This window comes from Rhinopithecus bieti, unplaced genomic scaffold (genome assembly GCF_001698545.2).
Source record: "Rhinopithecus bieti isolate Rb0 unplaced genomic scaffold, ASM169854v2 scaffold_5387, whole genome shotgun sequence".
NCBI classification, from domain to species: Eukaryota; Metazoa; Chordata; class Mammalia; order Primates; family Cercopithecidae; genus Rhinopithecus; species Rhinopithecus bieti.
In genome coordinates this window covers 502,994-513,612 of record NW_016804806.1, presented here as the reverse complement: position 1 = coordinate 513,612, position 10,619 = coordinate 502,994, and the positions used below count along the sequence as shown (strand labels likewise).

General features: G+C 35.0%; 1 protein-coding gene across 1 annotated transcript in view; it reads right to left on the bottom strand.

The window, feature by feature from the left end:
* The window catches only part of ACSS3 (acyl-CoA synthetase short chain family member 3), a 184,372-nt gene that overhangs the window by 2,626 nt on the left and 171,127 nt on the right, over positions 1–10,619 (bottom strand).

Genomic DNA, 10,619 nt, shown 5'->3' with positions numbered 1-10,619 from the left:
TATATATATATATATATAGTGACAGGACTTTTTATAATGCATACTCAAATGTTCTTTTCTGAAAGATTAATAGTTATTTCAGTGACTCCAAAGCTCTAATAGCTAGAGAAAACATTGAGCAAACTTTTAACCAACAGCACATCTGGCAGTCCTTATTCTTTCTTCTATTCATTCATTCAATGAATATTTGCTAAATGCCTCCTGTGTTGCAACCATTCACTGGGTTCAGGGGTGATAAAAAATAGTCAGCATATTGCTTCAAGATGCTTACAGTCTAGTAGTGGAGACAGATATTAATAAATAATTATGAATATCTACTCTAAATAAATACAAAAGTGATAAGGACTCTGGGGAATATTTTTTTTATATATATGAAAGATACAGCAAAAGCAACCAATTTGGCAGAAAGATCTGGACCTCAAAAACTTTTTCTTCAGGAAATAACAATGAGCAGATCTGAAGGATGAGTAGATATTTATTAGGCAAGGAGACGGGGATGGGGCAAAAACCCTGGGGAAGGACTTCACAGGTACCATTCATACCTCAAAGAGACCAGTGTGGCTAGAAAGCAGAGAACAAAGAGTGAGAATGGAGAAGATGGAGCTACACAGGTGGATAGGTATTGTGCTAGGAACCTCCAGCTCATTTTAGCAGCCCTGGGAAGGCTATAAAGCATTTTCAGTAGTTGAGAAGGAATGCAAAATCAGAATAGTTTTAATATTGAGGTTTTATGTTTGTTTGTATGTTTGCTTGTTTGAGACAAGATCTCACTCTGTCACCCAGGCTGGAGTGTGTCAGCATGATCATAGATCACTGCAGCCTCAACCTCCCAGGCTCAGGTGATCCTCCCACCTCAGACTCCTGAGTAGCTGGTTCTGCAGGTGCACACCACCATGTCTGGCTAATTTTTTGTACTATTTTTTTTGTAGAGATGGGGTTTCGCCATGTTCCCTAGACTTGTCTCAAACTCCCAGGCGCAAGCAATCTACCTGTTTTGGCCTCCCAAAGTGCTAGGATTACAGGCATAAGCTACTTTATTTTTTTTAAAGTAGTTTTAGATTCATAGCAATATCAAGTAAGAAAGTAAGATTCTCATATACATCTTACCACTACATATACACAGCCTTCCCCATTATCAAAATTTGGTACCAGAATGATACATTTGTTGCAACTGATGAACCAAAACTGGCACACCGTTATCATCCTAGTTCATAGTTTGCATTACTACATTATGGTCTACTCTTGTACATGTCTGAGTGTTGTCAAATGTGTAAGACAGGTATCCACCTTTATAGTATCACGGAGAACGGTTTTACTGACCTAAATACTCCCTGTGCTCTGCTCATTCATCCCCTCCCTTTCCCCTAACTGTTGGCAACAACTGAACTTTATATTGTCTTCAAGGTCCTTTTCCAGAATGTCATATAATTGGAATCATTCAGTATGTAGCCTTTTCAGATTAGCTTCTTTCACTTCAGAGTGGATTTTGAAAAGCACAAACTTATTTTAGTTTCATTATGGAAAATAAATAAAGAATTGTTGACAGTGGGTATCACCATTTATACAGGAAAACCACCTGAAACGATACCGCAGTAGGCTAAGGTCATGATAGTAAGAATAAAGACTAGAATTTCTTTAGTGGTAAAATGGACAAAATCTTATGATACATTGAATACGGGGCATAAATAAGAGAGATGGATTAAGGATGATTCTATGGTTTTTGACTTGAGCATCTGATTGGATGGTGGCATCATTTTTAAGCCAGAAATTGATAATGAGGATAAGACTTAAGAGGAAATATCACATATTCAGTCTTGGAGTTGTTTCATTGAGGTGCCGTTGAGACATCTAAGTAGAGGCAGTTGTACACCAGAATCTGAGGAGAGGCTTAATCTGCAGATGCACATTGGGATGTCATTAATGTACAGATGCTAATGGAAGCTATAGACTTTGACGAGCCTATTTCAGGAGAAAGTAAGAAGAAGAAAAGAGTAAAGACCTTAAGGAACTCCAACATGTAATAAGCACCTGAAAAAGGAGAAGCTAGAAAACTAAACGAACAAACAAACAACAACAACAAAAAAACCCAGCCAGAGGTAGAAAAATAACTCAGCACGATCTGGTATGTGTCATTTTCAAGTCCCAAACTTTCCATGATTTTTTTTTTTTTTCTAATCAGGCCAAATTGAAAGTAAGTTTTCTCTTCTCTGAACTCCTGGAAGACTTGATGACCTGCTAGGATGATTGGTACAAAGCCAGTGCAATATCTTACTTTGGACTCAACATTGCTTCTATACCATATTGTAATCATACCATTTGAAGAATTGGCTTGTAAGGATTTTCATCCACATACCTTCTGATTCATGCAGTGCTGAGGGTAGTACATGTTAAATAAATGATTTTTGTAGGATATGCTTTGTTAGCTTTGGCAGGATTTGCTTAGGCAAAAATATTCACACCCTTTCCATTAGTTGAACCTAACTAAAAAGCTTCTGCTAAATACATACTACACGACTACACAACACCATATTCTCCCACTGCTTCTATATGTACAAACTCTTAAAATGCTCCTAACAGCTCATTTATTAGTCTTTTTTACTTTTAAGACCCATGTGGTGTGATCAGAAAGACAACTTTTACTGCCAGATATATGTTTTAGTACTTACTATAGTCAGTCATTAGTCATGAAAAGTAACACTTTGCTGTACCAGATAGGATAAAGACTTGGAAGGTTAGATCCTATGAATTCTGACTGGGTGTTCCCTTAATGAGTAAAAAACATCTCTTTTTCCTGGCTAACCAGAGGTTTAATCATCAAAAATTATTAGTGTTTATTGGTGCCATGACTCTCTGTACTGGAGTTCCTAAAATGCCAAGGTATCTGTTCAAATCATTGTTAAAAAATAAATCACCCACATATTTTGTCACCTAACCAATATGACTAGAATTTTAACTAAATTTAATGTTAAAACATCTAGTTTGCCACTCTTTGACTTTGTTATTTTAAATTTTACTAAGATTTTGTCCTTAGTCTTCGTGCTTTTAGAAGTGGATGGGAAAATGTTGATTGCTTTTCTATAAAAGCAAGGAACATTTTAAAATCAGAAGAAATATACAACAAAATTTCTTGTAGTATAATGTTAGAGTTTCCCATTTTGCCTGCTGCAGATAAATTCTTAAAATTGTGAGAAGCAAAATCATTTTCAAGAATTATGTGTCATATCTAAGTGACATCAAATATTATTCATCTATCAGTTTTTAAAGTGCCATAAAGGAAGGGTGGCAGCTTTTTATGTTGGCCCCACAAATAATATTTGCATGCCAAGTGATGATTTCAACAACTGAAGCATTAAAAGCGAAAGCGTCGAAATATGTCTTGGCAACATTCAAGAGACAGAAGCCAACCAAATGTCCTATGGGGGTAAAAATATCAAAAGCCACATTAACGCATTCCTTCCAAATAAAATCTATGAAGCATCTGTGATTAACTGACATGTAAGTACCTAAAGATGTTATGGAACTTAATAGGCAATAGTCTCACCACAAGTGAGTATATAAATGTTATGGGATTAGCACTAGTAACTTCCTGTCATCTGTTGTTTCCTAGGTATTGCCAATTTTGAATAGATTTTAATGAATTTAAAATATTTTCAGGCTTCACTGGGCTGACCTACACAGGTTTCTCAATTATATTTTTAACAATCTTAATTTAAAAAATTAGTTCAAATCAAACACCCTCATAAGATGGGAGGAGGCAGTTTGCAGTGCAATATTGTCTATGCAATGGTTTGAAAAAGAGGGATTTTAAAAAATTTCCTCTGACATTGGAGCAATCTAGGAAACTTGTCAGAGAGATTCCAGATACTCATCAATATTCATAGGAGTACCCAGGAAATATTCAGCAATGTTGTAACTACTTAAATCCAATAGTCATTTAACGCTTGGTAGAATTGAAATGGCAAGCATCTTAGTTGGATATACTGTCACTTTATGGAAATATATTCAATGTTGAAGAATCATTCCTAAAATAGCAAACAAAATAGTTAACTTGGAAAACAAACAGTGACACTTTGGTTAGAACAACCTCAAAAAGGCCAATGGCATGTGAACAGTGTCCTGGGTAGGCTTTAAAGGCAGTATGTTAACACCAGATTTCCAAGTTCCCACAAATATTAGCGGGATTATTTAACAAACCTAAACTTAAGCTACAAGTGAAAGAGTGAAACTAGAGAGTCCAATTTATTTCCTGTACATTTCTTTGTATGAAAAAGCCTGTAGATTTCTTCACATGAAAAGCCACAGCAGTCAAAGAGAACTGAGCAAGAACAATCATATTAGCTCCTGAAAATTTTAGCTTACAAGTCCAGAACTAGCAGATTTTAGACATAATTATTCTATGAACTCTTTAACTTCCACCAAAGTTTCCTCAATATCTAGCTCGATGCTGGATTTTCAAAAATTTATCAACTCTTAAAATAGACTTGATTATTACTTAATAGTTAAAGAAGGTCCTCATTTTACTTGGATCTGCAAGAATACTGTCCTCTTAAATTGATAAAAGCTATGCCAGAGCTCCATTTTCTTATGATGAGAACAGAAAAGAACATAGAGTTTCCTGAAATATTTTTGATGTAATAATTTTAATAGAATATCTGCTTGATTTAGGTAATATACATTTTATGGTTTTGCTGTACTTGAAATTCTTTTTCTAAAAATACTATTGGTACAAATATTTGTACATATTTATAGGGTACATGTGATATTCTGTTACATGCATAGAGTGTGTAATGATCAATTCAGGGTATTTAAGGTATCCACCACTTTGAGTATTTATCATTTCTATGTGTTGAAAACGTTTCAAGTGCTAATTTCTAGTTATTTTGAACTATACATTGTTATTAATTATAGACACTCTACTTTGCTATTGAATATTAGAACTCATTCCTTGTATCTAACTGTATATTTGTACCCATTAACCAATCTCTTTTCATGTCCTTCCACCACTTGACACACACATACCCTTCTCAGCCTCTGGTATCATTCTACTCTCTGTTTCTATAAGATCAACTATTCCAGATCCCATATATGAGTGAAGATAGATATTCTCTTTCTGTGCCTGGCTCCTTTCACTTAATATAATGAAATCCAGTTCCATCCAAATAGCTGCGAATGGCAGGATTTTATTATTTTTTATGGCCAAGTATTGCTCTATTGTGCACATTTACCATATTTTCTTTCTTCATTCATCTGTTGATGATCACTTAGGTTGATCTATATCTTTGCTACTTGAGCAGTGCTGCAATAAACATGGGGGTAAATGTAGCCCTTTGACATACTAATTTATTTTCCTTTAGATAAATACCCAGTAGTGGGATTGCAAGATCTTATGGTAGTTCTACTGTTAGTTTTTTGAAAAATCTCCATACTATTTTCCATAACGGCTGTACTAATTTGCATTCCTCCTAACCGAGTATGAGTTCCCTTTTCTCTACATCCTTGCATGAATGACTTTCTAACAATAACTTATACACTTTTTTTGTCTTTCTAATAATTACTCATAAAACGTCTACTTAGGGAAACTGGAAAAGTACAAATATATTCACTGTACATAAAAACAATATTCAGTCCATTTTTTTCTACAAATAAAACTTTCAATGGATTAAGACCCTCAATTCCTATTCCAAAAAGTTAAAATGGAATATGGTATTCACCATTGGGAACCCTTGACAAGTAGTTAAATAGTAAGGTTTGGGCACTTTAGTAAGAGCTGGATATATCATCAAACATTTCAGAAGGAAATAATCAATTTGCTAAGCAATTTTGCTAGGAGCTAGTAAAAAGTCAGTATAAAGTATCAGTTCACAATTCTCTAAGAGATTTCAAAGACAGAGAAGACAAATCTGATTTAAATTGAGATACAATTTTCTTATTAAATATAAATATTTAATAAACACTTAGGCATTAAATTCATATAGAGAGAGAAGTTAACTTAAAGATTTAAGGTCTGAATGGTTTCCTGTTATGCACCCTAAATACTCCAAGACCCAGTGACAAAGTTTCTGTTAAATGCCAATAATTTTAGCATGTTTTTCTCTTTTTCCATTTTAGCTGCCTATTTTCTGCCTATCTCATTCTGCTGTTACATACAATGAGAAGGATTTCAGTGGAAGCATTAAAGCGCAACATACATTTGAATAGGTTAACAGTCCTCTTTTCATTCTAAAAATAAAAAAAAGACTAAGGTTTTTGACTAATAATAAGAACTATGCGTACATAGTTTTCATATTTTGATTGACTGAGTCTGCCAGAAATTCAGGTGAATATTGGAAGTAATCTCTTAAAAGGAAGAAATTAAAATTTCATGCAATCAGAGCCATCTTTTGCCAACACACCAAAAGACATGAAGCAAAAATTTCAATTTCAGGTTATCACAAAATTCAGAGTCGTTTAAAAACAAGATAACATTATAATAGCACACAAAGCTCAAATGTTCTAAAATATTTTATAAAGTTCCTTCCTTTTACTCAAAAAAATCACATTTAAGAAACACATGCCAACATAACAAGAAGTATTAAGCCGTTAAGTTTGAACAGAAGATAGGTACTTTTTTAATTTTTAATTTTTTTAACTTTTATTTTAGATTCAGGGATACATAAGCAGATTTGCTATATAAATAAACTCGTGTCACAGGGGTCTGTTGCACAGATTATTTCATCACCCAGGTACTAAGCCTAGTACCCAATAGTTTTGTTTTTTTCTGATCCTCTTTCAATTAGAGAAAGAGGAAATAAACCTTTGATCTGCATACTCTGATCACAGTGAACTGTTAATCATGTTACTTTAAACATTTTCTTTCATTCAAATTGTAGTTTGTTTGCTCCACTCAGTTTAAAAGCTATTCTGGGATTTCATTCTAGGAAAAAAAAAAAAAATGAAGTAACATCTCTTCCACAATAACAATAAAAAACTCTGGGCTAAAATATATACTAGAAGACTGATTCAGAACATCAGAACTTGAAATACAACTTGGTGATAAGTTCACTGTCATTTGGGAGTTTGGGGACTTTGTTATTTTTGTTTATTTGTTTGCTTTACTTTCTGTATAATCTGGCCCCAGGGCTAAAGCAGCTCAACATGTGTAACTGACAAGGAATACAGACAGAAAAAGCCCTAAGAGCCTGCTGTGTCTGGTCAGAGGCCCAGGAAAAGGAGTAGGGGAGACATGAAACAGGTTTCGTCCTCCCTACTTTAGATGAGTGCCGACAAAGCAGCAGGGCCCACCCTCTCTTTACAGAGCTGTAGCAAATTTGTTACCTCTCCACACCTTACACCAAGTAAATGTCAGCGACGAAGGTGTGCCCCTTCCCTTCTCCACACTAGCTGTACAACAGCTCCTGCAGGAGGGAGCCCTGGGTACTCTCCCATCCTAAACCAAGAGAATCCAGAAAGGATCAGTGCCACTTGCTCTCTGCAGCAGCAGCCATGCCGTTCCTGAGAGTGGCTCGCTGTTGACTTACCCTGCCATGTGCTAGGAACTGCCAGCAAAGAGACAAAACTGCTTCCTCTCCCCAGAGACACTGTTCCTGTAGACATTGCAGGAATAATCCTGGTAACTGTGGGTAGACAAAGCCCTGACTCACTACCCATAAGAACAGCAAATGAGAGGTTTGTGAACCAAAGAGGTAAAAGGGATCGCTGGTTTTGGTACTACATGAAAGAAGCTTAGAATTCACCACCCCATTCTAACAAGTAGAAAGTTAAACAAACTGAAAAAAAAAAAAAAAAAAAAAAAAAAAAAAATTCTTCTTAGATTTGTCACAGGGGAAGTTCACAGGGAAAACCACTGCCTCCAAAACTGTAGAGACAGACAATTAATAGAGAAAAACACAATTTATTGGAGCAGAAACCTCTACAGGAACAAGTGCTAAGGTTGGAAAACCCAAGCTTTACGACAAAACACTGTGTTCCTCTTTCCAGGGCCTAACCTTAAAAGAAACTATTCTGTAACAGAACCTAACTGCTAGAGTTTTCTCAGAGCCTAACTGACATAGGAGAAAGTAAATATCCAGTTCCAGCCCCCTTTATTCATCCTATTTTAAGAGGGGAAAAATCTACAAAGAACTTATGAAGTTCACAGTCTAAGGATACATGTTCATGAAACAACTAGGATTTAATCATAGGACTACAGAATACTTCTTCTCCCCCTCATCTTACCAATACACCAGTAAAGGCCTACTTACTGAAGTTCTTTTTACACAGTACATCTCGTCAGTATTTCAACAAACTATTACAAGGCATACTAAAAGGCAAAGTAAATAAATAACAGCAAACCACACAAATACACACACACAGTTTGAATAGACTGAAGAAGCATTAGAAACAGAATTTAACAGGCAGGAATATTGGAATTATCTGAACATGATATATTTTAAAACTACAATTAATATGTTAAGGGCATTAGTGGAAAAAGTAGACAACTAGCAATAACATGATTAATGTAAGCTGAGCAGAGAGATTGAAATTCTAATAAAGAATTTTAAAACGCTACAAAGAAATATCACTGTATCAAAATAAAGAATGTCTTTGATGGGCTTATTTGTAAACTAGACATGGGGGAAAGAAGAATCTTGGAGCTTGGGGATATATCAATAGAATCCTACAAAACCAAAAATCAAAGAGAAAAAAGATGGAAAAGAAATCCCCAAGCAGAACAAAATATCCAAGAACTTCAGAGCAAATACAAAAGCTGTAACAAACACATAATAGTGGTAATGGGAGGAGAAGAAAGAAATAGAAGCAATGTATGAAGAAATAATGACTGAGAATTTCCCCCAAATTAATGGTGACACAAAATCATAGATCCAGGAATCACAGAAAACATCAAGAAAAACAAACATAAAAAAAAAAAAAAAAAAAAAAATCCTACATGTAGGCATATCATATTCAAATTTCAAACAATCTAAGATAAAGAAACAAATTCTAGAGAAAGCTAGAGTGGAGGGAGAAAAACCTTACCTGTAGAGAAGCAAAGATAAGAATCATATGTGATTTCTCCTTAAGAACCATGTAAACAAGCAGACAGTGGAGCGAAATATTTAAAGTATCAAGAGAGAAAAAAGCACCACTAATTCTAGAATTACAGAATTACAGATTGCTGTATTGTGGAAAATTATCCTTCAAAAATTAAGGAGAAATAAATACTTTTTTAGACAAAAGAAAAAAAATTGAGGTAATACATTGCCAGTAGACCTGCTTTGCAAGAAATGTTATTTGGAGACAAGGAAAATAATATATCAGAAACTTGTATGAATAAAAATAACAGAAGAGCATCAGAAATGAATAAACAAAAATAAAATAAAAAATTATTTTTCTTGTTCTCAATTTACCTCACAGATAAGTTTGCTCACAATAATAATAGCAACAATGTGGGTATATGTGCATGCATATATGCTTATGTATAAGCAAGTGAATGACAGCAGTGATACAAGAGCTACAAGGGAGGAATTAGAAATATTTTGCTATTATAAGGTATTTGCTCTGCCTATGAAGTAACATAGTATTATTTGAGTCTGGACTTGATTAGTTGTAAATATATATTGCAAACATTAGGGCAACCACTAAAACAAGTTTAAAAAAGTATATTTAATATGTTAAGAAAGGATAGCAAAATGAAATAATATAAAATGTCCAATTATAACCACAAAATACAGAGAAAGACAGACAGAAATAGAAACAAAGAATAAGGGCAACAAACAGAAGACAATAACAAATACAGTAAATATTAATTCAGTTATATTAATGATCACTTAATATCTGATCTAAATATACCAATTAAAAGGCAGATCGTCAGAGAGTAGATAAAAAAACAAGCCTCCATTATATGTTTTCTGAAAGAAACCCATTTTAAATATAATGACACATACAGATTAAAAGTAAAGGGATGGAGAAAGTTATACCATGCTAATTTGTATAAGTAGGGGTAGTTACCTTAATTTCAAGCACAGAAGACTTCAGAGCAAGAAAATGTATCGAGAATAAACAGAAGCATTACATAATGATAAAGAAGTTAATAACCCAAGAAGGAATGATGATCCTTACAGCATTAAAGTATGTCAGGCAAAAACTGAGAGAATTGGGAGGAGAGACGGATGAATAAATTATTATAGTTCAAGACTTCAACACCCCTGTGCTGGAAATTTACAGATCCACTAGGCACACGATCAGTAAGGACATAGTTCAGTTCAACAGTACCATCAATCAACTGAATAAAACTGACATCAATAGTCCACTTCATTCAACAACTAAGAATTAAGAATAAGAAAAAAAAGGCCGGGCGCGGTGGCTCAAGCCTGTAATCCCAGCACTTTGGGAGGCCGAGACGGGCGGATCACGAGGTCAGGAGATCAAGACCATCCTGGCTAACACTGTGAAACCCCGTCTCTACTAAAAAATACAAAAAACTAGCCGGGCGAGGTGGTGGGCCCCTGTAGTCCCAGCTACTCGGGAGGCTGAGGCAGGAGAATGGCGTAAACCCTGGAGGCGGAGCTTGCAGTGAGCTGAGATCCGGCCACTGCACTCCAGCCCGGGCGACAGAGCGAGACTCCGTCTCAAAAAAAAAA